At 44.8% G+C, this 27,104-nt stretch overlaps 1 protein-coding gene across 4 annotated transcripts in view; it reads left to right on the forward strand.

Annotated features, from left to right (window-relative positions):
• The first annotated feature begins 6,615 nt into the window (after positions 1-6,615).
• Positions 6,616-27,104, forward strand: part of LRRC8D (leucine rich repeat containing 8 VRAC subunit D) — a 108,359-nt gene continuing 87,870 nt past the window's right edge. Inside the window, exon 1 of one of the 4 annotated variants that reach the window (XM_081145555.1) lies at positions 6,616-6,883. The gene's annotated coding sequence lies outside the window, so the exon portion shown is untranslated. Of the gene's footprint in view, positions 6,884-7,328; positions 7,634-8,014; positions 8,109-8,206; positions 8,538-27,104 lie in introns of those variants that run through there. The other 3 variants (XM_081145553.1, XM_081145557.1, XM_081145554.1) reach the window with 3 other exon arrangements.

Genomic DNA, 27,104 nt, shown 5'->3' on the forward strand with positions numbered 1-27,104 from the left:
TCTTTCAAACCCAGGATGCTAGAATGTCACCCCCGAGTAAGAAAACCCCACGGGCTGGCTTCTCTCCTCCTGTCCTCAGCATTCCTGTCTCCAGCTCAGGCACTGCTCAGCCTCCTCTTGACATTTAAGGTTCCTGGCTGTGCTTCTCCCGTCTTCCCCCAGACGAGGCCTCTGAGGAGACATCCCAACCGAGTGAGTTCCCTGTGGATTTTTAAAAATGTTCAGCTCACCATTTGGAAATAGCAATTCCTCTTCCTTCCTCTTTCCAAATGACCATACAAATTAGTTTGCTTTGGGGGCTGGCTGTGTCTTGCGTTGTTTTAAAGTACTGCCTAATTCCTTTTATGGTGTGTTTTTTTTCTCAAGTTTTTTCTGTCATTTCAACTTGCCACTTGCAAAACTACAATTAAAATTCCCACTTGCTATTTTATGTCACCTCTACAGTCTTTCATTTCACTGGAGCCTTTTCTTTTAGCCAGGTTAGAATACGTTGTAACTTCATAATGTGACAGTTTTCAAGTAATATGTTACGAGGAAGTGAATGTTTAATCTGCCCTAACTTATTCTTTCCATTATTGTGTTACTTTGCTTAAATATTTTCCTTAGTAAGAATAAAATTTAGGACTTTGGAATTACTATTTTGCAATTTTGTTTGTTAACTCATATATTGTTTTCCTCTTCTTGTTTGTTAGGAGACTAGCAAAAAGGCAATATTTTCCACTAAGTTTCTTATTTTGCCACATAAACTACTAGGTGCTATTTTAGTAAAAGGCCTGGATTTGAAGACTCTGAACATGAATGCTTTTCTCAGTTAACAAATACTTAGAGAACAGCATGATATATATATATATACATATATATATATATAAAAGTCTATGGGAAGTATTTTCCTGAGCTTATATTGATTAGATATCTAGAATAAATTCATTCATTCATGAAAACATAATTATTGAGTGCCTACTATGTGCCAGACACTATTCTAAATACATGGGATACCTCAGAGAGCAAGACAGGTAAAATCTCTTGTCTTTAAAGGGCTTATGTTCTAACAGAGAGAGATAGATATTAAAACAAAAAATACATTTAATAAGTAAATGAAGAGTGCTCAGAGGAAAATAATAAAGCAAGGTAAGAAGAATGGGGATGGGCAGGGAGTTTCAGTTGCAGTTATGGCTGTCAAGGTGACATTTGTCCCTGAGAAAGTGACATTTGTCGGTGGGGGATGCAAATCATGTAAGAACCTTGAAACCACTGAAAGGACTTCGGCTTTACAGTGAGTAAAATGGGGAGTCATCATAGGGTTTGGGGGAAGGAACGAGCTGATTAGATTTACATGTTAAATGAATTGCTTTGGCTGCTGTTTAGAATAGACTGTGGGGAGGGACGGAGTGGGAGCGGAAGCACATTAGACTAGTTAAGTGGCTAACGAATTAATCTAGGAGACAGATGATGGTGTAGCAATGGAGGTAGATATTTAGAAGGTAGAGCCAACAGGATTTCTTAACAGTTTCAATGTAAGTTGTGAGAGAAAGAGAGGGATCCAGGCTTTTAGTCCAAGGGGGGAAGCTGTGTGGGTTGCACAGGTTGGGAGGGGGGAGCAGGAGTTTGGTTTTGGACTTAAGTTTGAGATATCTATTAGATATCTAGGTAGAAAAAGCAAGAAAGCTGTTAGAAGTGCAAATTGGAACTCAGGAGAGAGAACTATGCTGGAGATATAAATGTGGAGTTGACGGCATAGAGAGGGAAATCAAAGCTCTAGGACTGAATGAGTGTTTTGAAGGGAATAAGTGAGGTCTCTTGGAAGGAAAGGGAAGGCAGTTTACCAAAGAGGTGGAAGTAGTCAGTGGTGTCCAATGCTGCTGAGACGGCAGTTAAGAACCAAGAATTGCCCTCATGGGTTTGGCTCAGTGGTTAGAACATTGGTCCACGGACTGAAGGATCTGGGGGGCGATTCCAATCGAGGGCACGTGTACCGTGGTTGCAGGCTCAATCTCTAACCCACTGGACCACCGTTTAGCAAAGTGGAAGCTGTCAGTGACCTCAGCAAGGTCATTGGTGTCAATGATGCGTTGGAAGAAAAACCCTGACTAAAATTAGCTGAAGAAAAATGGGAAGAAAGGAATTGGAGACAGTGAGTATAAACAATTCTTCTGAGATGTTTAGATGCAAAGGACAGTAGAGAAGTGGAGTGGGAAGCAAGGTCAAGAGGCACTTTATTCCTTAAGATGGGAGAAATAACTTTTTTTTTTTTAAATGGTGATGGCAATCACCCAGTAGAGTAAAAAATTAATGATATAAGAGACAAGAGAAAGTGCTGGAGTCATCATTTGAAATTGGATGAGATTGGTGCAGAAATGAAAAGACTGGCTTTCCATAAAAGCATGGATAATGCATCCCTAGAAGTAGCAGGCAGGAGGGCAGAGGACATGGGTACAGATCCTCGACTGGTTAAATATGATTCCTTTATGGTTTTTTTAAAAAAATATACCTTTATTGATTTCAGAGAGAGGAAAGGAGAGGGAGAGAGAGAGATAGAAACATCAGTGATGAGAGAGTCATTGATCAGCTGCAGCCCGCAACCCGGGCGTGTGCCCTGACCGGGAATCAAACCCTGATCGCCTGGATCCTAGGTCGATGCTTAACCACTGAGCCACGCCTGGCCGGGCTATGTTTTTTTTTAAAATATGTCTTTATTGATTTCAGAGAGAGGAATGGAGAGGCTGAGAGAGCGATAGAAACATCAGTGATGAGAGCGTGGTCATTGATCGGCTGCCTCCTGCACGCCCCCTACTGGGGATCGAGCCCACAACTTGGGCATGTGCCCTGACCAGGAATCTAACCTTCGATCTCTTCTGATCATAAGTTGATGCTCAACCGCTGAGCCATGCCAGCTGGGCTCCTTTATGCTTTTTAAAAATAAATATCCCACGTGAAGGAAACACTGAGTTCCAGGCTCTCAATTAAGAAGCACTGGCTTACTTGGACAGGCAACCTTAATTTTTTTCACACTGTGAATCCGTTTTAGAAGGTATAGGTTCACTTCTTTCTTCTCATTGTTGATGAAGACATGTGCCCTTAGTTTTTCTGGTTTCAATTTCATCATATTACTTCTAACTATAGCAGTCTGCAATTTCCCTTCCTCTTTAGACCTTGTTACCTCAGTCACAGATAGTTACTCACATACTTCACCCAGTTTCATTTCCTCCACACTGTTCTCCTCCCTCCACCTGCTCATTTCTAATCTAGTCACCAGCACTCCAATTTCCTCAGCTATGAAGAAGGGAGAGAATTTGCTTCCTAAACTCCAAGGCTGAGAGTTTAAGTCTAAGAAGTGAAATGGTTTTAACCCATCTAAAGGAACAGAAGGGGAAAGTGGGAGGTAGTGCTGCAGAAGAAACCAGGAGTTTGGTTTTGAATTTAAGATTGAGACATCGGATGTCTAAGTAGGGAAGCCAAGTAAGCAGTTAGAAATGCAAATTGGAGCTCAGGACAGAGAACTGTGCTGGAGATATAAATGTGGAGTTGTTGGCATAGAGAGAGAATTCAAAGCTCCTTGACTGGATGAGCTGCTGAAAAGGAGTGCTGTCTTGGAAGGGAAGAGAAAGCAGAAGACTCCCTTTACTATTTGTTTAGGCTGAGCCTCTACTATATAATTTCAAAGCATTTTATGTACATGAGCTCCCAGCTGTTGTACTGTAGGTGTGGTATTTATAGTCATAACACATTAAGAAACCAGGTCACACTTATAATATGTGGACACATATAACATTTACTGAGCAATACCTATGTTCTAGGACTTGGTTAAGACATTTCCGTGTCACTTAATCCTTGGCTTCACAATAACTGGAGATATATATTATCATGCCCATTTTAAAAACCAATAGAGGTGAGAGATAGAGGCAGAAATAATTTGAAATTCTGTATCTCTTCAGCATTGTTGTCATTTTCCAAGCAAATATAGGGTATCCCCTCAAAATGTATACACACTTTAACAGATGATAGCTGTAGATTCTATTACATTTTGAAAGTGAACTGTATTAAATAAATGCTGCCTTTAAAATTTGCATACATTTTGGGGGGCACCCTGTATATTCCACATTTATGTATGGTTATGCAGGTGTGTCCAGATTGAGCACTGTCCCCCAGGGCTATTCTTCACAAGAAATTCATCATATTATTTATAAGCTTTGCCAGTGTATTTGGGATCAATTTATAAAGCTTGATTTCTTTACAATTTTTCAACATCTTTACAGATTATTGAAATTCATATTGCTTATAAGGTGTTGGACATTCTACTAGGTGGTGAAGATAGGGACAATGCAAAATCACTCTTCTAAGGAGCTCAGATTCTTCTGATAGAAAAGTCATTCATTCATTCATTCATTCATTCATTCATTCATTCATTCAATAGGTATTATTGAGACCCTTAGGGCATGCCACAGGCTGTAGTTCAGATAAACACAAATCAACTTAGAATTACAATTCTTGGTACAAAGAAATGCACACGTAATGGCCTTTATCTTATTTGGTCCTTTTAGATAGTATTTCCTGTAAGTGCTTGGACCTCTAAAGCCAGGCTGACTGACTTAAAGTCTTGCTCTGCCACTTAAAGTCTGGGTAATCTTGAGCCACTTATATAGCCTCTCCAGGCCTTCGTTTCCTGTCTAAAAAATGATAGTGACAGTATCCATCTCATAGGGCTGTTACGAGGGGTAAGAGTGAATGTATGTAAAGTACTTAGAGAAGCATCTGGCCCATCATCAGCATTGTAGCTATTTTGTTATTAGTGTGATACAGATTTACCATGTCTCGGAACAGTTGCCCTTCCTGAGCATACCAGCTCAGCAAAGGACAGCAAGTGCTCTGTAAGGTTTTGTTGAATAGAACTTGACACATTATTGTGTTTCTGCCACCTCATTTCTCTAGACATGTCTAGTGGCGCCTCAGAATCCTTTTCTATCATATTTCTTAATTTTGAATCCAATGTCAAATCAGTTATTGTCCTTTGCCGCCTCCTTCCCATTTGTCTTCCTCGGGGAAGAGGAAAAGCTGACAGCTTTTTATATCCTAGACCATCAGAGTGATCTTTCATTATTTGCCGTTGGTACAGCTCTTACCAACGTCATCTTTAAAATCTTTTTGTTGATTATTTTTCTAATATGTGCTTAGCTTAAAAACAATTCAAACATACAGGATTTTGCAACAGAAAGTGGCCAAGAGGTTGTAATCCCAGAGATAATAACTGTTCATTGCTTGTTATGTATGCTTCCAGATTTCTTATATGCATACATTTAATAACATGTATATAAAGACAAGAAATACAAATAAAAATGGGATCACACAATTCATATTGTTCTTCAACTTGCTTTTTTCACATATATATTTCAGACATTCTTCCATATTGGTACAAATAGATCTCTTATTTTTATTAATAGCTTCTTAAGGTTTTCTTCTACAGATCTAGCATAACTTGCTTAACTAGTTTCCCCAAAAAGCTTTTATTAGACTTTTACACAGTTATATGTTTCCACTATTATACACAATGCTGCAATAAACATACCTATACACATATTTTTTGTACACAGGTGTCAGTATTTCTGAAATACAAAAATTTGGTATTAATATGTTCAAAGTATAAATTCCTAGATGTAAAATTGCCTGGTCAAAGATCACACATATTTATGCTTTTGAAAATTGTCCTCCAAAGGAATTCACCCAATTTTTACTCACATTCACAGTGTACGAGAATGCCTGTTTGTGCACATTGGATTGTTTTCTGAGTATTACTTTTTATTTTCTCAGTTGATACCAATCTTGAAGACACATTTCTCTCAAATCTAGAACCACAGTTTGAAACCCAGGGAAGATCAACACATTGGAACAACGTGTTTTCACAGACAGCAAAACAGTCCAAATTAATTATAATAGTGAGGCGTATTTAATCAAAATAGCACACCACCAGATGATAGTTTTAAAACTGCTCTAACCTCACAGGTCAGCAAATCCTGTACTGTGATTAGATCGCTTGCCACCCAGCTCCTGCCCACACAGCTCCTTCTTGGCTGGGTGTGTGGAATAGGAGAGGCTGCTGGCATGCAGGACAGGGCAAGGAAAGTGAGAAAGCAAGAGGTCAGGGTGGCTCAAAATCTAATGTCATCTTGTAACTAGTCTAGGACAGTCCCTGGAGTGTGCTCTGGACCTCTCTGTTCCTACTCCTCCCCGTCGGGGTCTATACTTCAGTGCCTGAGGAACAAGTGCTCAGGATCCAAGGGTGGGTGCTATCACCCCCTCTCTCGGAAGCCTCCCCTGAAACCCTAGAACACCCCTCTTCAGTGCCTGCAGTATCTGAACTCACACCTTCCTGAGACCTGTTCCCATTTTGCGCAGCCTGCGTATGAAGATCATTGTGGGTGCTGAGTAAATGTTGACTGAACATTCACTGACACAGAGATTTTGGTAGAAGAGAGCGAGACTTCCCATTTTCACAGAAACGGGCGGATTCAGATAAAAGGACGCATCTGAGCACAGGGCTGGAAACCACTTGTCTCGTTAAAAACCGACTGTAAACATCCTCTCCGACTTTACTGCTTGACCCCTGCTCCGCCCCACCCATGAAAAAGACTGCAGATATGTGTACTTGGGCCTCACCACCCAGACGAGGGAAACGAGCAGGCTGGAAGACGCCTCTTACTTAGCAGAGGCCAACCTTTCCTCTGCCTGCTTCAGATACAAGACAACTTTGGCAAAAAGGAAGGGGGGGGGGGAGATTTAGCCTTAGATGACAAGAACCGACCCCCAATATATCTTTAACAGCAGAGCCAGCACAAATGAGGCTGGGGAGCTCTTCGCGCCAGGATCAAGCCGTGTGTGCTTCAAGTCCCAGGTAAGTACTTCCCCCTCAGGGTTGGAAGCCGCTCACAGGACTTTTACGCACATCTCCCCCTATTTCACTGCACTTCTCCCCAAGTCTTACTATGAGAGGCTTAGTCAGCGGAGGGACCCGGGCAGGGCGGAGGTGCCTAACCTTTCTCGCCGCCCCGACGACGGGCGGCCGTCGGGCCCCAGGTCCTGCCCGGGGGGCGTCCGCCGGCGGCTCCTCCCCGCCCCTCGCACCTGCCGGGCGCCCGGGAGCCTCCGGCCGCCCGCCCCCGCCCCCGGGCCCCGCCCCGCCGCACGCGCAGCGCCGGTGCCCCCGGCGGGGCCGCGGAAGCGCCCGACCCTCGGCGGGCGCGGGGAGCCGCGGGGCCAGCGCTCGCAATCACATGGAGGCCCGGGCCCGCGCCATTGGCTGCGGCCGAGCCAGTCGCGGAGCTCGCCGGCTGCGGTTGGTCCCGGGGCAGCAGCGCCTGCACGGACCCGGAGTCCATGTTACGCTTTGTCTAATTCCCCCCGTTACAGAGTCATGTGCTGCTGCTCCGACCGCCGCCGCTGCCGCCGCCCGTGGTGCCCCGGCTCCTCCGCCGCGCTTCCAGGTGGCCGCCGCGGGCGGGGCCGCGGGAGCAGCGTCCAGGGCGCCCCGCGCCTCCGCCGCCCCGCGCGTCCCGGGGCCGCCGCCCGCCGCAGGTGATGCCGCCGCCTCCCGCCTCCGCTTAAGCCGTGGCTCGGCGGCCGAGCTGCCTGGGCTGCCCCCAAGGTGGGTGCGCGCCTCTGGGCGGGGGCCGGGGGTGCGCAGGTGGGAGCCGCGCCGGAGCCGGAGCCGGGGCGCGCGGGCGCCACGCAGGCTCCTGCCCCGCGGTGCCCGGGCCCGGGCGGAGGCTGCGGCCGCGACCTCGCCGCGACGGGGCGACCGGGGCGTAGCGGGCGGCGAGCTGGGCCCGGCCGGGCTCCCGCCTCCGGTCCCTGGGGCGCGGATCCTTCCGCTTTGGGCTATTCGGGTGGCGAGCGCCGCGGGCGCTGGGCCGCGGGCAGTGGGCCCCGCGGGAGGGGAGGCCGTGCGCCTCGCTCCGGCTCCTCCGGCGCTCCCCCCGCCTGTGTCTCTGTGTCTCCCTTTCTCTCTCTCGCCTCCCTCCGCCCAACCCGAAGGGCGGGGACACCGGGGTGCGGCTCCGCCGATTTCCTCCCGGAGGTGGGTGTTTGGTGTCTGGCCCTGCTGGCCGCGTGCCCAGAAGGTGAGCCCTTTAACTTCTCCAAAAACGCCTCCCGCGCGCTCCGGCCCGCGCCGGTGGGCTGGGCGGGGGAGGGAGGGCCGCGCCCCGCCCCGGCGCGGGGAGGAGGGAGCGGAGGGCGCAGGTGCACCCAGCCCGCCGCGGGCCCTCGCCGGGCCGGGTACCGGTAAAATCCGCTTCTAGCTTGTTCGGCGGCGTGGGCACTTGGGAGCGGGACTTCTGCTGGAATCCTGTGCGGGGGCTCGGAGAGGGGTAGGACTGGGGATGGTGGCCCAGCGAGCCGTCACCTCCGCTTCCTGGAGGGCTGATAGGGGCCTTTCTTTTTCTGGGGTCCTTTGCTTGGAGTATCCCTTACGGATGAAGAAATAAGGTTTTGGTTTCATAAAGCCAGCCGCAGTGAGGAAAAGCTGCTACAGGTCGAGGAGAAGAGAGGTGGGTCCCTGCTGGAGAAGGGAGGTGGGGCGTGGGGTCCCACCCGGCACACAGTTGGGGATGTGTGTGTGGCAGAGGTGGGAAGGTGGGGTTTTCAGAAAGAAAAAGCTCCAAGATGAGAGGGAGGGATCACTCAGGAGATAAACAGATGGGGAATAGGTACTGGGGAGTTCTAGCCAGCCTTGGGGCCCACTTGAGCCCTTTGGGCTCATACATGGCTCCTGCAGCTTTGCAGATTTCTTCCTTTCCTCCTTGACTTTGAAACCTATTTCTTGTTGGGCAAAGAAAGCTATTAGGTCATATTTTGAAGGAGATACAATAGTAAAGAGATAGCTGAGGTCTGGAAAATGTCCTCAGAAGCTTTGATAATAAGATTCCATTCAGTCAGTGTTTATTGAGCACCTATTATGTGTTCTGTGCTGGGCCTTGGAAGAGCCTGGGACTGGTAGGGAATTCCTGTCTGCAGTAATGGTGAGTGCTGTTTACCTCATAAACAACCAAGGGCGCTTCCAAGTGCCAAGAATGACTGTGATTCAGACCTTCCCCGCCAAAGCTTCTTGGGCCTCTGATTCTTACAGACCTGTGGGAAGAATCCTGGACCATAACCAGTAAATGGGGTCTTCAAAGAGCATTTGTTTATACAGTTTATAAATACAGACTAAACACCATCAGCTAGAACAGGATTAGAGTTGTCCCCTCTTCTGTCTTCAACAATAAAAATGCAAGAGCAAGATAGGAAAGACTCTGAGATGAAAATTAGGTAGTTAAGGATCTGGCAAAGTTTGATTTGGAGGGGTTGGTCTCTCTAGGTGATTTAGGAGCCTCCCATAAAATGATTAGGTAGTCCATGAAGCTGGGTGGAAAAAATTCAAAATCTTGAATTGGCATGGTTTATTTATATATTTGAACATTTTATCTTAGATGTGTCTACTTTGTATTGAAGTGTGTGTGTGTGTGTTTGTGTACTTTGTTGATTAAAACAACACCTTAGAAGGTTGGAGAGGAAACTGTCCTTAGGTGACCCAGTCCCCCAGTGTGTCCCATTGCCGTGTTGAGTAGGGCATGATGAAACAGTAAAAGTATTGAGCCATGTTCATATCTTTTTCTCCCTGCCAAGGTTTACAGAATTAAAAAAAATAAAAAATAAAAAAATAAAACCTTGGTCAAAACTTGGCCTTGTTTTCTTAACTTTTATATTGTGCAGAGCTTTTTAAAATTAATTTTAGAAAATTTTGATGTGTTTGTCATATCTCAGTAGCTAAATTGTTTTGGTAGCTGTATTTTGGAAATTAGACTTGGGTCAGTCGCAGTACCGTAGGTACATTGGCACTAGCTCAGAAAGGAGTTTTGTCAAAACTGTGCACTCGTGATCTCATATGTCCTTAAAATGGTGTTTGGTAAGGAATTTCACATACTTTTCACATATAATTGGAGCTGCTGTTTGACATTCTGAGAAACAGCATTCAGTATTTATTGAGGACCAGCAGTAAGCAGAGAACCGGAGTGGGTGCTGTGATGCCTTAACGGGGAAGGAGAGGATTCTTGAACTAATAGAGGGCAGGTAAGCCAGGTGCACATAAGGATAGCACCAGAAGAAAACACTGCATTGGTCTAGAAGGTCAAGGAATACTGAAGTGGAAGTGGTGTTTGGAGCCAGATGGAAGTGTTGTGTGTGTTGGAGAAGCAGGAAGGGACACACATTAGGGGAAGCTTTGAGATCTGTCGTAGATCAAAAATAGTAAATAGGTTTGCTGGCTGGAGTAGAGAACATGACTAATGAAGGAAGGTAGAGAGAAGCTAGTTAGTGGAAAACCTGAACCACAAGATAGCGGTGTTAATCATTTGCCTCCAGAAGAGTTGTTCTCAACAGGGGGTGGTTTTGCCTCCCAGCGGACATTTGGCAATGTTTGAAGATATTTTTGCTTGTCAGAGCTAGGAGGCAGGTGCTACTGACATCTAGTGGGTAGAGGCCGGGGATCCCGCTAAACATCCTGCAATGCTCAGGTTATTGCCCCCCAACAAAGAATTATCCTGTCTAAAATGCTAGTAGTTCCAGATTTGAGAAGTCCAGTGCAAGAGAGTGAACGGAACGGCCACTGTGAAGTGCAGTTACAGCTCAGAATAGGCCTTGAAGGGAGATGGTTCTTGATGTGGGGAAAGACATTGGGGTTAGGAAGCCAATCTGGGAGACTTCCTCTGTGCTGAGGCCTGATGTGATTAGGATCCAGGCAAATCCTAATAAGAAAAGGGCATTTTTGAGATCATGGCAGATGAGCTAGTAGCACAGTATAATATTGGGTAAGTGGGAACTGGAATTTTAGAGAGGTCCTGGTCTAATTTTAGTACATTTTTACACTTGCTAGGCAGCCTCTGTTTAAACTCCCCAAGGAACAGGGAACTCTGGTAAGTGTCCTCACTTAACATCTTTAATAGGTTCTGCATCGCACCTTTAAGCAAAATGATATAATGAAGCTTGTTTTGCCATAGGCTAATTGATATAAGCAAGAGTTTAAAGTTCCTACTGCATCTCATCAGTGTTATAACAAAACAATTTTGAATGAAACGATGTTGTTTGAGGACCTGCTGTACTTTTGAAAGCATGCCATTATATCATTGGCCTGTATGCATGATGATTGTTTGAGCTGAAGACTGCCTCCTTGCAACTTTGTTCCATGGATCCTGTTCCTCTGGAGCTACCCACTTCCACAGGACAGCCCTTCCAGGGCATAAAGATTGTATGATGTCTCCCTTCCCTCTGTTAACTTTTCTCAGTGCAAAACAGTCCCAGTTATTTTCACAGTCCTGCAGGGACATGGTTTCTAGGTGTCTTCTCAGTCTGTCCGCAGCTCACGGAGGGTCACAGGTGTCTGGAATTGAATATGGTAATTGAGAAGATCTGATCGGCCAAGAGTATAGTAGGACAGCTCTTTCCTGATCCCAAAGCATAAGCATTACTTACTGCAGCTTAAGTTAAAAAAAACTGCCTTAAAAAAAAAAAGGCAGTGTGTGGCACAGACTCATGTATAGGTTCTGGATAGTAAGCACTCCCAGATATTTGTTGTAGGAGTTGCTCCATTTGTTGGGCAGATTTTGTGTGTGTGTGTGTGTGTGTGTGTGTGTGTGTGAAGTCGAGTGGTTTGTTCGTTTTTGTCTCTGTTCAGTGCTGTCCTGTTTATTGTGGTCCAGTCTTCAGGCCTTTTGATTTTTTAAAATCTTGATTCTGTCTTCTAATCATATGAGAGAGGGGTGGGGGGTGATTAATATTTGTTGTCACTAATATTAATACTGCAGGAAACCTAGCACTGCTGGTCCTGTTTGAGAGCTTGGGTGCTGAGTGTTAGATGTGAATTCCAGGGGTTGAGAAGTCCTTACTTTAGGGGCTTCTGAGAAGTCTGTGTTCATGGTCAAGCTATATTGCATTTAGTTCTTGCTCATGTTTGCACCTGAGGTGCCCTTTTGAAATTATTTGAGTCTGTTGCGAGCTTCTGAAATCTGTACTTCATCCTCTGGGGTCTTTGTAATTCTGTTAAGAGAATTTTTAATGTTTTGTGCAAAGCTGAAGCTTGCTGGGCCAATTGTTTTTGAAATTTGTGACGAAGTAAATAGGATAATTGGTACTGGCAAAAACCACATATGAATTTGGTTCCCACTCAGGCTAAGCTTTTTTCCCCCTTTTCTTTTCTTTTTGTTAATATGCCCAAAGTATTTAATTAGTGACAGCTTTACATTTGGAGAAGGAGAGAGGATTGGGGCTTAGAAACAAACCATTTTCCCAGAACTAGGCTTTAGCTTGTCATTGGTATAAATTTCATACTTATCAGATTTCATTGAGAAGACATTAAGAAATTGCCATTCTCAGATGTCTTTTGAAGCAGGCAGGTCAGAAATCCTAGGTGACTCAGTGCCAGGTTCTCCAAATGTTCTAGATTTCTCCAACAAACTAGATTTAAATAAGCTTCTTGGTTCGGGTGGCAGCCATCCAATAGTGTTGAGAGTGCTAGAACAAAATTCCAGATCTCATAGCCAACGTGTGCAACCTCCTTGTTGTGAAAGCTTATTGCACCCCGATCCCTTGCTGGTGTGTCGTCTGTTCAGCTGGTATGTACAGTGTACCTGCTGTCACTTGTGCAGTGGTCCACAGGTGACACCTGTGTATATTTTCTGGCAATGAAGGATATTTACTATGAGAAGAAGGGATGTTTTCTGACTATATGAGATTTTTGAGGGGGGAAATATTTGAAAACCTTTAGATGTTTTATACTTTCAAAGGTTGTATCAGAGTTGAAGTTACCTTGGGATTAAGGATGCAGTGTACCATTTTGAACAGAAAGATAGAATTTTATAGGTGGGAGGGCTCAATTTTATGGATGAGAAAATCAAGGCGCGGGGAGGTGATGTGATTAGCTGCAGCTTACATGTGTAGTGACAGAGCAAGCATTTGACTCCATCTGCCTTAAAGACCACAAATAAAGATTTCTAAGGATAAAGATTTCCCTTCTGCTTAGAGGTGTGTAAACAGTGGGGTCCCTCAGGTCTTATTTACATAATTGCTCCAAAGAAGGAGCCCACAGTGGAATTTCTAGACTTACAGGTGACAGTAAGCTCTTGTGAATTATGAAATATCTAACCAATGGGGATTTACTTTAGGGAAACCAGACTGGGACTGTCAGTCATCAGAAGATTTGCAGGTGAGATTCTTTGTGGGCAAATATGAGGTCAGGTATTAAGGGGGAAATTATGGAACTGTCATAGGATGGTGTTTTGGTGGGAAACTCCAGGAAAAGGCTTCAAAAATACTTTGAAAATGTGACTGTCCTACTTCTCCCAGCCGGTATGGTTCAGTGGTTAAGCTTCGACCCATGCACCAAGGGGTCACAGGTTCGACTCCTAGGCAGGGCACATGCCCAGGTTTCCGAGCTCAGTCCCCCAGCAGGGTGTGCAGGAGGCAGCCAGTCGATGTTGATGTTTCTCTCCCATTGATGTTTCTGTCTCTTCCTGAAATCAGTTAAAAAAAAAAAGGCATACCATAAAGCTTTATAAGATGTAAATTCAGGATGGATGCAAAAAAATATGGTACCAGTTTTTCTTAACCCTGATTGGCATCAGAAGCAGTCTGGGGAATAGTTTCCATCTGAAGTTGGGAATCCTCGCGTGAGTTTAAGTTACAAGTGGATTTTTAATTGCAGGGATGGCCAGCAACACCCCCCCCCAAGGGTAAACTGTATTTTAAAGTTACCTGAGCCCAGCCACATGCGCATTGAATCAGAATGCCTGGGAGTGGAGTTTTAGTTTGAAAGGATCTCTCCCCGCCCCCAGGTGATTCTGATGTGCAGCAAAAACAACCACCATCTTACATCATTGTACATAAAGGCTGGGTACTGACCGAAGACACCTTGAGAAAGGTTTTGAAACATTTGTGGCCGTCAGGCCCACAGTTGGTTATTAAGACAAACAAGGAGCTTTAACAATACGTCTGTATCCTTGGAAGGTAATGACCAAGATAGAAGATGCTCCACAGTGTGTCCCTTGGTGCCCCCATGAGATGCTGCATCCTGGATCCGATGCCACAATGGGGCCAACTCAGTTCATTCTTGAGCAGTTGCTTCCAGAGTGGGTCTCCGATGACAGCTGTACCAGACTGTGCAAAAACAGAATCAAGGCAATATAGCAAGCTTTTCAGTTTAATTTTAGTGCTCAGTTTAAAGAGACTTTGGAAAAATTCTTGGATGTCCTGAGGGGTTCATTTTTTCCTTCTAAGAAAGTGGTGATGGTTTGCTTTCTTGTGTCATTTTTCAGTCACCTAAAACCTGGCCATTTTGTGACAGTCTTCCTTATGAAGTTTTACTAGTTTATGAAATCAAAAGTCTGGGCACTGCTGTTGCTCTGAGGTTTGCAGGATGTCTGTGTCGTCTTGACACCTGCTGTTGGGGCAGGCTCACAGATATCGATGTGCGATTCCCTGATGAACATTTCATTTCTTAAAAATGTTTTGACTTTCCTCCTCTGCTTGTGGGTAATAGTTAGGAACATTGCCAGAAAAGGCTTCTGTTCCCCAGCAACCCATAAATCCCATTGCTAAATCTCAGCATCAACAGAGCACCAGCCCTGCAATGAATCCTGCAGAGCAGGGCGCAGAAGGAACATGCGGGAGGACGGCACTTGTCTCTGAAGGATGTTGACCACCAGAAAGCTGCCTCTCCAGATCTCATGCAAGGAAGACAGGACACATTCATGCCCATCCCCTTGGGTGTGAAAGCCGTCAGTCAAAATTCTCTCACTGATTGTTCCCAGCCCAGTTCTCAGAAATTCAAATTCTTTGGAAAATGGCCTCCGTGATGCTTTCAGTGGCACCCCACTGAATAAGCTTTTAAAATTAATTTGTTGTAAGATATAACTAGTTTTTTAAAGACTTAACTAGGCAAGAAGTAATTGAACAGTTTATGGAATACCCAAAGTTAATAGTAATAACTATTTATTAGGCATTTACTGGTTGTCCAAACCAATGCCCTAGAATTGACATACATTCTCAGTCCTTACAACAATCCTGAGTGGAAGGTGGACTTATTCCCACTTTACAGATGAGGTTACTGAGGCTTGAGAGGTTATGTGATTTGGGGAGGGGCGTGGGAATCAGAAGTGGTGGAGTTGGGATTTGAACCTAATCTTGTTTATTTCAAAGTCAGTTCTCTTATCTACAGTACTCTAATTTCTCTTAGATTTCTTTGTAATCATTTTATAATATCAATATTTTTGTAAAAAACCCAAAACCACAACAACAGAAAGGAGAATCAGACTTTGAGGTGTAAAGGGACCTCACTTGTGTAGTTTGTACTCCCTGTTTATGGATCAGATCTGAAACATAGGAACCCAGCTGGGAAGAGGAGAGCTGTAGAGCCACCCAGGTCTTCAAGCTTCCAGGCATGTGTCCTTGTCGGCACATAGTCGTTTTAGAAAATACCAACCCATTAGTAAAACTACTTGAGTGCAAGTTCATCCTAGAATTGAGAGGGTAATTTAAAATCACTTGTTTTGGTGTTTTCTCTCTCCCTGTTCTTGTTTATCACCAACTGGTGGGGGAGTGCCAGTAGCACCCTCCTGATTAGGTCTGACCCTACAGTAACTCCTGTGCATAAATACATAAAGATGTAGCTGATATTTGTTAGGGGTTATGTCCAAATGCTTGCTGAATAAATGCTATATCAAATATATGCATTCAAGACAAATAATCATTCATATTCTTTAAGTAAAGACTGAGTTAAATATCTGTGTATCTGTATCATATATTTATAGTCTGTTTTATTTATAGAGGTGTTATGCTCAACTATAATCATTTCAGTGGAGTGAATGCATTCTGTTACAGTTTCTACTTCAAGGGTTTTATTTTGCATATTAATATTTAGCTAATAATAAAGTACACATTGGGAAGTGGTCTGCAGTATTGCACAGCTTGCACAGATGCACCCCCTTTCTTTACACATACATGGAGAAGAGAGATTTCCTGTATTTAAACTTAGTTCATTTCAAATTTTTTTTCTGTTATGAAACATTTTTCTTTTTGCTTAGTTCTGAGTTCTTGTGCTTATAAGTTATTTGTACCTGGAAAATTCTGTAACATGCAAAAATGTTATAATTACATTTATAATTTCGATACTGACCAAAGACAGAAAGTTAGAGTCGGATACTAGCTAATGGCCCCCGAGGGTCTCAGGCAAATACCAGACACCACCTGCAGTGGGCCTCAAGTGAAATGATTTATGGCAGCTGGTACTCAACCACAGGGTAGGGTGATTGGGAGGGAGTGGGAGTGGACCTGTGCCGGATAGGTCCTGGCTAAAGGGGTCTGTTTAGCAGACCTATTCAGCAGCCAATTGTTACCATATGGGAATGTGGGCCAGTCTTACCAGATCTTCTGATTTTTTACTATAACCCAGAAATCTGGATTATGACATAAAAATCTCCTGATTTTAAAAGATTGGCTAATTCAACATTTAAATCCTTCCTGCAGACCAAACAAAATAGCTTTGTGGGCTGGATACAGCCTGTGGGCTTTGGCCCTTAGAGACAGACAGCCCTTTAGTGGCCAGGCAAACGGAAGCATAGGTTTGGAATAAAAGCACAGCACTATTTATTTATTTAAATATGTCTTTATTGATTTCAGAGACAGGAAGGGAGAGGGAGAGAGAGAGAGAAAGAGAGAAAGAAACATCAATGATGAGAGTCATTAATTGGCTGCCTTCTGCACGCTCCCTACTGGGGATCGAGCCTGGAAGCCAGGCCTGTGCCCTGACCGGGAATCAAACCTGGATCATAGGTTGATGCTCAACCACTGAGGCATGCCGACCAAGCACACAACACAGTTTTAAAACATCAGTTTCAGTTGAAACAAAATCAAAACATGATTTTATTGTTTTGTGCCCCCCACCCCCTACCTCGCCCAACCTGAAAGTCGCAGACTTGTAATGGTAACAATTTCTGCCCTTTAAATTCGCTACGTTATGTCTGGAGTGGGTGCCTTGGAAGGGGTTGTCCTGCCTGAGGAGTAATAGGCTCCAGTACAGATGTGTTGAGCATGGGAACAAAGAGCAGAAGATGACAGGAGTGGAGGGGATGGGTGGGCCCAGTGGCCCAGAATGAGGGGGAAGTGGCGCTTGGGGGTGAAGAAAGAGATCACTTACCCTAGAAGATAAGGGAAGAGGAAAATTAATATTTATCTTCAAGTTGATTTGGGGGTAATAGGGAAGAGAGGGAGAACAAAGAGGAGTCCTTACACAGGGAAAATTGTGACCCGATAAATATTTAGAAATAGTGCAGAGTCTGTGTGGGTGGGCAGAGCACTGTTATTTTGCCATTCCTAGTGTGTGTGTGTTGATTTGTGTTGTGGCTTCTGCCAAAAGGGGAATTGCAATGAAAAGGAAAGGAAAGGGTTTATGTCAGGAATTAGAATATAGAGTAAGGAAAAGAAGAGAGGACCGTAGAACAGCTGATATCAAAGTGAACCAAGAAAGCCGGAAAATGTGGAAAGCGGGCCAACACTAATTTCCCCCCAAATCACAGCACTGTCCGCAGGGGTATGCATGGCAGCCCCCGGCTCCCAGGTGGCTCTGGAACCGGCTGGTGGAGGGCTGGGTGCTCGGTGCCACTTGGCCCGCACAGTCCCTCTGTGTGACCTTAGTGGCAGTGTGCTGCATCCGTCCCACCGGGCACGCTGCTTGGGACACGGTGGAAGCTGAGTTTGAGCGCCTCTCCCTGGCTGGGTGCTGCTGTGCTGGGCACGACCTCAGACCTGGAGTATTGTGATCCTGCTAGTGCTCCTGTCTTTAGTTTTATCTGCTCTTCTGGGGGAAATCCTTCCATCGTGTCAGTATAATTTGTTGTGCATACGCCCTCTCTGAAAGAGAAGAGAGGTGATGTCTTAGCGCATCTCACTGCTGAGTCCAGACTCCTAGCCCAAGAGGGGATTTTTAATAGCATTTTTCTGTTAATCATCCCAAGGATAGCACGTTGTTTCTGGAATTTCAGCATTTTCTGAGAAAGAAACCTTTTGATTCATCAGCAGGTTTTATTCCAGGCCTTAGGACTGTCCTTCCTGCATGATCTGACCCCTGTCATTCTCAGCTGGTGTAACTCTACATTGTTAACACATGGGTTGCTTTCAGAACAAAAAAAAAAAAAAAAAAGCATTTTAAAAATGTGCCCCCGCATTAGTTAGTTTAATGCAATAAGGGTCTTTGTTCTTTCTCATTATGGAAGCTGGTTTGTGGTCTTGAGAGAATGGGTACAGTTTTGCTTGCACTGTTGCTGGGAAGAAGGAAAATTCTTCAAATTCCACTGTTTGTTCTTCTAGGGACTCGAGTGCACAGATGGAAATCCTGGAAGATCCTATCAGGAAGTGGAACTTGTAAATAATCTTTGTGCTCGTTTGGGGCACTATGGATTAACGCATTGTACAAGCCATCTTCTTTAGCCTTCTTATAAAATGCACTTTAAAAAGAACGCATGGAGAGACTAATCTGGAAATAATAATAGGAAACGCTTATGTAGTATTCACACGTGCCTGGCACTGTTGGGAGCACTTTACATAGATTAGCTCGTTTACTCTCACAAGGGCCCATTTTGTAGCAGGGGACACCAAGGCTCTGTTCCCCAGCCCAGCTGCACTTCCCCACCAGCCCTTCCCGTTGCCACGATCAAGGCTGTGATTTAGAGCCAAGCAGCCACGGCCTCGGGGTCTGGGTTTTTCAGAACTGGTTTACTGCCTCTTAAACTCTCTCAGCAAGTATCATAATTTGCTTTAGAAACGTCTTTTGCTTTCCCCGTCACCTCAGCTTTAAACTCAGGATGAGGGTTTGATTTTTTAAAAAAAAGAAAGAAAATTATACTCCTGTCCTAATACCTCCTCCCCAAACCAAAAGAACAAACAATTTCCATCGAGGAGCAGGAAGCTAGAGCATCTTTCTGGAGCACCGTCCTAAGACACTGGGCCGAGAATTCCAGCGGCTGCCGTCAAGGTCTTGTTGCTCTGACAACCGTCACTCTTGGCCCCAGAATTGTTTTTAAGAGCACAAATACTATTTTACCTTTACCTTTATAGCTAGTGGATTCGCTGAGCTGCTGAGAATGTTTTAAAAATTGCTTTCCACAGTTAACATCGGGTCTTGGGAGAGACCAAAGATTTGGAGCTTAGAGGACTTGAGGTCTGGTCCTGGGGCTTTTTTTTTAATCGTCACCTGAGGATATTTTGCCATTGATATTTTTTAGAGAGAGTGGAAGGGAGGAAGAGAAACATCTGTGTGAGAGAGACACGTGGATTGGTTGCCACCCCCCACATATGCCCTGGCCGGGGCCAGGGATCGAACCCACAACCGAGGTACGTGTCCTTAACCGGGAATAAAACCGGTGACCCTTCGAGCCAAGGGCCGATGCTCTAACCACTGAGCCAGATGGCACTTTCTTTGGCTGACTGTGACCTTGGATTTCTCAAGACTTGGGTTTCAACGCCTGTAAATGGTGGCGGTGATAATAATGGCAACGTGATTGGTTTGGTGACAATAAGGAACTATTCTGTGTGACAGTATTTCATTAACAACAGGAGCTGTGTGTGTTAGGCGGCGAGCGGAGCCGCATGTCCCGTGTGAGTCCTGGAAGTCATTTTCCGTGGGCGAGTGGCGAGGAGCTGGGGAAGGTCTGCACTGGCCTGAACTTCTTTCCTTTCCTGGTCTCTCCTTACCTGTATTATAACGTGGACACTAGTGTGGGTGTTGACTCAGTTTCTGGCCCGGACTCCTTTTCCTTGGTTTTTCCCCCTCCTGCTTTGGGCTCGCCTCCAGTTTGCCTACAAAGTACTGTTTGTTGTAAGGGTGAAGCAGGCGGTTCTCTGGGCAGCGACACTGGCTGCAGGCAGTTACTGTAGTTCAAAGCAAAAGCCACGCTGGAGTAGGAGGGGCACTGGCTGGGCTTGTTCCTTAGAATTTTGTACATGGGGTTTTGAAGGAAAGAAAGGGTAGTAAGAGATGACTTTTCAATAGAAATATTATGAAAGGTCCTTCATAACAGAACAAAGTTGGGTAAAGAAAAGGGCTTTAAGAAATCACCACTTATTACTTTAAAAGCCAACTGCTCCTTCTTTCTCAGTGAAAGCAAATGGTTTTTGAGCACTCACTATGTCTGCAGTGTGTTCTAGTAGGATAGGAAACAAAAGTTAGTAATAGATGATAACAGCGGCTCCCATGTTGGTGCGTGTTAGGTGGCCTGCATTGGGCCAAACACTCTTGGGTTGTGTCTTCACATTGGTCATGAAGGTGGGTATCATTTTTTTGGGGTCCCATTCCAAAGATGATAAAATTGAGGCTCAATATGTTCAAATAACCTCCCAAGGGTTACAGTGTTAGTAACTGAAAGAACTGAACTTTGAACCTAGGTCTGTCTCTCTTCCACAGTAGGAAAGTGAATGACATTCGCCCGTGTTTCAGAGGGAGAAGAGCTCGTAAACAGCTTCGTGTAATTCAGGGCAGCATGCAGCGTACGCTGTGATTCCTCCGCAAGCTAAATTTTGTGGACGTTTGCTCGAAGGAAGAGGAGACCGATTCTGATTGGAAAGATCAGAGAAGGTTTCACGAAGGAAAATAAGTTGAGCAGGGCCTTGAAGGATGAGAGAGACGGAGGCTGGTAGGGAAAGGTGAGAGGTGAGGGAACATTGGGCAGGACACTAGGGACACGTGGAAGATGGATGTAATGTGTTTGGGGAACCGTGGTGTGACAGAGTGAGGCGTGTGGGAGGAAGGAGGGCAGAAAAGTAGTTCGGGCAGATTACGGAGGGCCTGGACTGTCCGGCTAAGGAATTTGGACTTCATTTCATTGCCTTTGAAGGTTATCCCATTAAAGGTTCTAGAAGGGAGACCATTTGCTCTAGTCTTTGACTTCAGTAATTCTGGTGGTAGTAAAGAAAGGAGTAGAATGGCTCTAGTGGAGGTTCCTCAACCCACCTGCACCTTAGGGTTGCTTCGGAGGTTCTTAAATGTACAGATTTTGAAAACACGACCCCCCCCCCCCAAACCCCATTGGTTCCGATGCTGTAGAACTGGGGTGGGGTCTGAGAAACTGTCTACAAGGCCCGCAGGTGGTTGTGAGCACAGCCAGATGCGGGCGGTCCTTCAGGCATTGGAACACTGGGGCAAAGGGTCTGGGCTGAGGCTAATTCGGGTTTGTCATTGTGTGGATGATTTTAAAACCATCCAATCATCAAACCTTGGGGAAGGTCTGTCTACTTAGGTTTTTATGGTTCGCTTTTTATTCTCTATAAATATGAGTACTAATCTCAGAGCATTGTCATTTTCACATAAATGTTCCCATTCGTAATCTAGAATGTAGCACGGCTCTAATTTTTATGCCTTTGTGCTAACTTTCCTGTTTTTGCTGCTGTTATTTAGAAAGAAGTGGAATATGTAAGATTCCCGTGGTGGCTGTCACTTCAGTCTCTCAGAGCCTGAGCTCCCGAGTTCACTGCCTGGGGCATGGTGGCTACAGGGCCAAACAGTTCAGTTCTGCAGTCTCTTAGGAGTTGCATGAAATGTGCTCACTTGTACATTTCCTGGGACCCAGCCTGAGTTTAGGCCATTTCTTGAGTTCTGAGTCAACTCCTGACTTCATTAAGTATAATTTTTGCTGGGAAGCCAAACAATTCTACCAAGGGAGAAGTGATTTCTCAACATTAAAGAAATTAGAAATTATAATTTATGCTTAAAAAAATAACATTAGTCCAAGTTTTTGCTCTCTCCGCTCTTCCTTCTCCGCTGTTCTTTATCCTGCCCTATGTTCCCAAACCATTCTCATGACCTTCTGCCTGTGCGGCATATTTGTAGTGGGGCCAGATTATACACACACCATTGACTTTTTCATCTGACCTCTAAATTCAGCCTTTGAGCCCCTTCATTTCTTTGAGTTTTGCTAACAAAGTCTTCTTGTTGAAAGAAATATTATTTCCCATGGAACTTTACTAATGGTGTGTGGAATAATATAGGCTTGTGCGTTTTGAAGTTCAGACCTAAGGTCCTTAAAGCTTTAAACACATCCCATGTGCTGTTGCTTCCTTCCTTAGTTTAGTCTTGGCATTTCAGGTCTAGATGCCATCCTAGCCCCTCCCTGAAAATTAAAGGGAGCACAAAAATGAAACTGAACTTCTTGCTTTCCCTCACCTCTGTTAATTGAGGTAAGTTAGTTGGCTCTCCCTCATTTGCCCTTTTCATACCTCCCAAATAAATGTTTTGTGCAAATTTGATTATAACTGTGAATAATTTCTAAGTTACTTTTTCATATAGATTGAATACTGTTCCTTGTGCTTCTTTTCTTCACGTACAAGTAGATATATCCAGGATATAGCCAGTGTTTTTCTTTCAAGCCTGCTTAACTCCTGTGTGGTTCTTGTAGCCATATGAGTTTCAGTTGATTTAACAATCCTGACTTCATGGGAAACTGTATCAAATGCTTCACCAAGATCAAAGCACAGGGTTCATTGCATTCCCTTTCCTTGCTAGTTCAGTTATGTTGCAGCCACACGGTGCTGGAGCCTTTCGGTCCAGGATTCTGGTCAAGGTGAGGAAGCAGCCCTTTGTCCTGGCTTTTCCATTCTGCAGGTATCTTTTCCTTTCTTTTCAATATCCCCTTATTAAGCAACATGTAGCAGGCTCTGCATCCCTGACTTCCTACAACCAGTGGTTACATTTTTGTTGCAAAAAGGAAAGCCTCTGAGCCACCCTACTCCATCTGCCATATCCATGGGCCTGTTCCCTAGGAACTTTCATGCTGAAGAAAGCAAGCCCAATCCAATTGTGCCCTAGTAGTAGTAAAATGGGCTGGTTAAAAGTATACTCTGGCCAGCCAGGCTGCCCAAGTTCAGATATTTGCTAGCAGTGTTACTGTGGACAAATGAATTCATATCTCTGTGTCTTTTTCCTGATCTATAATATGGAGGTAATGGTAATTTCTACCTCATAGGGTTGTTGTCAGGAAAAGTTGAGTCAATACACATAAAGTGGTTGGAGTTTGTATCACTAGGTTTAGTTTAAACATTGATGAGTATGATTACTAGAATTAGTGGGGTGATCACATTGTAAGGTCTAAAAATGTCCAATCACCATATTGTACACTTAAAAGTAATATAACCAACCTAATATTGTATACCAACTATACAAAAATTTTTATAAAAATAAAAATTTAATGAATGATCTTTCTAAAGTTTATAATAACGTTTCTGGATTTCCCAGGCACTCTGTTTCTTTTTCATGCTCTTTGCCTTAGCCATTTCACCTCAGGCAAGTGAAAAATCACAGTATCCAATTTTTGCCACCTTAAATTATTCATAAATTGCTTTCTTCATCAAGATTCCATTATAAAAAATAATTGAAAGTTGATGTATTCAATGACACTGACGTATGTTGACTTACTCTCTGTCAACTCATGCATTTTGCTACCTTCAGATGTGTAATTGTACAGGTGCTTATATGTCCTCACCTGAGGATATGTTTTAGAGAGAGCAAGGGAGAGGGAGAGGGAAGCATGCATGTGAGAGAGACATCAATCAGTTGCCTCCTGCACTCATCCCAGCTGACCGAGAACCAAACCCGAAACCTTTTTTGGTATATGGGACAATGCTCCAATCAACTGAGCCACCCGGCCGGGAGACGTTTATATATATTTAAATCCTTTCTAAGAACATTATTTTTCTTTTAGTCATGAACATTATATTTATTTGATTTCTTAGGACCAATCCTTTTAAGTTGTTGGATTTTTAATATATTATTATTTTTTAAATGAATGGCTAAAGAGAACTTTAAAATATTTTTTAAATAAGGGAGCAGAAATATCCACTACAGATGAACAGACAAAACATGCCTTCCAAACACAAATGTGTTATAGGACGGTGTTTAGTCTACACAACACACATAGTGATCAACAGCCAGAAAATAGCCCCGGGCTGTTCGTTGCCAGCAGTCTGCCAGGAACATTTTGAATACTCTAAATTTGTGTACAGGTATTTGCATTTAGTCAAACTTGTGTGGTTTCTTGCTGTCCTTTCATATTAAGGCTCATGAAATCACAGTCCCGTCTGTCAGCAATGGCCCACTGTGCATGAGTATTTGCATACGAACCCAAGATCAGGAAGAGAAACTGGGAAACATGCGTTCAGGTTCCATGCTTCACAGTTTGGTAGATGAGTGGTTCTGTCCTATTTATTTTATAAAATAATACTCAGCTGCAGCCCAAGAGCATATTTAACCTAATTTATATCAGCTTATATTGCTAGGGCTTAACATCAATTGGCCTGTTGCAAAATACATGTTTATAGTTTATACTTTACAGAAATTTGGCAAGGCGATGAAGTAACACGATGCAGTTGAAGGAGAGCATTGCAAGTTGCGTTTTAAATGTGAGATTCTTCTGAGTAAAAGATGTGCAGCGCAGAATAATGCATCCACAGCCAAGATGCACCCACTCATTTCTCTCCCCGTTGAAAGGAGGAAGAACAGACCCAGGCTGAGTTTTAGCTCCATTACCTACTGCTTTGAAAAAAATGACTTAACATCTGTGAGCTCTGCTGCTTCTGTCAGGTAATGACTCCTCCCTGCACGGGCATTGCTGAGAATTCAGCGAGGAGGGCATGTGAGGCACCCATGTGTACGTGTCTCTAATTCTGTGCGGCGTGGGTGAGTTTGGAAGCGGAGGAAACTGAGGCCCTGAGCTGAAGGACTCACAAGCTCAGGCCTGGCGCCACCCTGGCCCTGTGTTTCTACCTTGTAGCTGGGTCTTCCAAGCCCTGCCTTGGGGGGCTTTAAATAGTTCTTTCCTTCTCAACTTGCTCAATACCAAGAAACTCTGTTCCCAGAAAGGAGCTGAACCCATCTTGCAGGCAGATTTTTGAAATAAGATGATTTGCACCCCTTGCTTCATGGGAAATGACACCCTGGCTCCTTGAAGATGGTTAATTACCCTCTGTGGGCAAATGCCAGTCAAGCCAGCCAGTTGGCTCTGAGGACATATTCCTTAAAAGCCATGGCCCAGGTTTTGCAGAGGCCAGGAGGTGAGTGTGAGTGCCAGAGACCTCCATCCCAGGAAAGCCAGCTGCGGGAGCTGCCCTGGGAACGAAGACAGGGACGGGGACACTGATGCGAAGGCTTCTAGCACAGAGAGGCTGTCTCTTAGGTCACCAGACAGCTTGTTGTTCATTTTTGTTTATAAAATCCAGCTTTCATAATAACCAAGAATTCTCACACAGAAGTTTTGTGGCAAACATTTTTAGCCTCTAAAGAAGGTCTTTCTAAGATGATGAAAGATGAGCATCATTTCAGATATGAGTCTATCATCTCTTCTTCCAGACCCGCTACTTGTCGAAAAAGCTGCCTCGCGTCGCTTAATTCGGAGCCTCTCAAATTGGTTTCACAGTGTTGCTGTCTCCATCCATGGGCTGTGGTACTTAGGGAATGGAGACTTCCAAAATGAACCTCCAATATTCTTCCAGAATCGATTTTATTTTTGTGGTATCATTGGTGCTTACTTGGGAGCACATTTTTTCCCCTATGAGGTGGTGAGTGTAACGTTTTATCTTTCTACTCAGTAGTGGCATGGAAGAAACCGGTCCCCACGGCGTTCAGAAGGTAAACCGTGGCAAGGTACGATACGGTGCTTGGGCTCTGGTTGCGAGGAAACACGGCAGGAACTGATGCACTTAGTAGGAGTGATGGATTATCCTAACGGGACTTTGGCGTCCATACAGGTTAACTTAAGCATATTTCCTTTGCTGTTTCTTAAGAGACTCATTTGTCTTCGGAGGTTTTTCTCCTAGGCTCTTGGAGTTATAATGAGTAACAGAAATGACGGCAGGAATACCAAAAGGTCTTTTAAAATAGAGTCGCGTTTTTAAAAACATGGTAATTATGGAGAGCATCTATTAAATGAGAGGGAAGTGAGAGGAGTTTTGAGCTAAATGCCCCCCTTCTTGTGGGGAAGAAGGTGCAGTACTTTGGGAGGAAGCATGAAGTTTTTGAAAGGAGATAGAAACGGCAGCCAAGGCAGAGCTGGCCCCTGAAAGGATGCTGAGAACCCTCAGGAAGTGTTTGGTGATAAGGCCTCATCAGGCTGTGCACGTCTGAAGGATGGGAATGCAGCTCTGCCCCCGCCCGGCCCTGCCAAGCACACCTGAGGGCCCTGCCTTCGCCAAGACCTGCCCTCGCCTCTCGCCCGCGTGCCCTGCGGCTCCAGAGCCTGTGCTGCGTGGCGAGGTGACGGGGAAGGGCAGGCGAGGCGCAGATCGCCCAGAGACGCGACAAGAGCACTCGCTTCTTCCCCCACTCTCTCTGCAAGTGTCTGGGGTCTCACCGTGGCCAAGATTCTTAATCGTCTTTTCATACGGGCTCCGGTTTCGTGGCTTGTCGGGAGGGCAACATCCGCCTGCTACTGACGAGTGAGTGTAAACTACGTGCTGAAGCAGAAAGAAATGGAAAACGAGAGAATTTCAACAGTTTCAGTACAAGTTGAGGCTGTGCATGTCTTTTTTTTTTTTTTTTTTACCTTCGTCTTAAAAGGCCCAGTTAGAGAAAAAAGAATTAAAGAAACAAATATTAGTCAGCTGATTAGGTTCTAAATGGGACAGACTTTGTACCTTGGCATATGAGTAGCTATCCTAGAACTTTTGAACTTTTGCCACCGAGTAATTCTGAAAAGGCTGACAGAGCCAGTAGCAGATAATAGAAAGAGCACAGTGTCCTCTGCTCGAGTAATCAAGGTACACAGTATTCATCCAGGTGGGCAAGGAACCCAGCTCCTGGGGAGCGGTAGGTGTACATTCCCGGATCGCTGGGAGATGCGGGAACGGAGCACAGATGGCCGCTGGGCTGGCGGTTTCCCCAGAACTCCCTGTTGTGAAAACCAGCACAGGGTGGATAGAGGAACCGGCCCAGGGTTTATACTCAGGAGGGACCTGTTACTCAGCTCTCCATTCGACCACCTTGTAGCCGAGGCCTGGGGACCCTTACTGAACTCCTCTGACCCTGTTTCCTCAGTTGGGGGTATGAGAGG

Source organism: Miniopterus schreibersii, assembly GCF_964146895.1.
Source record: "Miniopterus schreibersii genome assembly, chromosome: 8".
NCBI lineage: Eukaryota > Metazoa > Chordata > Mammalia > Chiroptera > Miniopteridae > Miniopterus > Miniopterus schreibersii.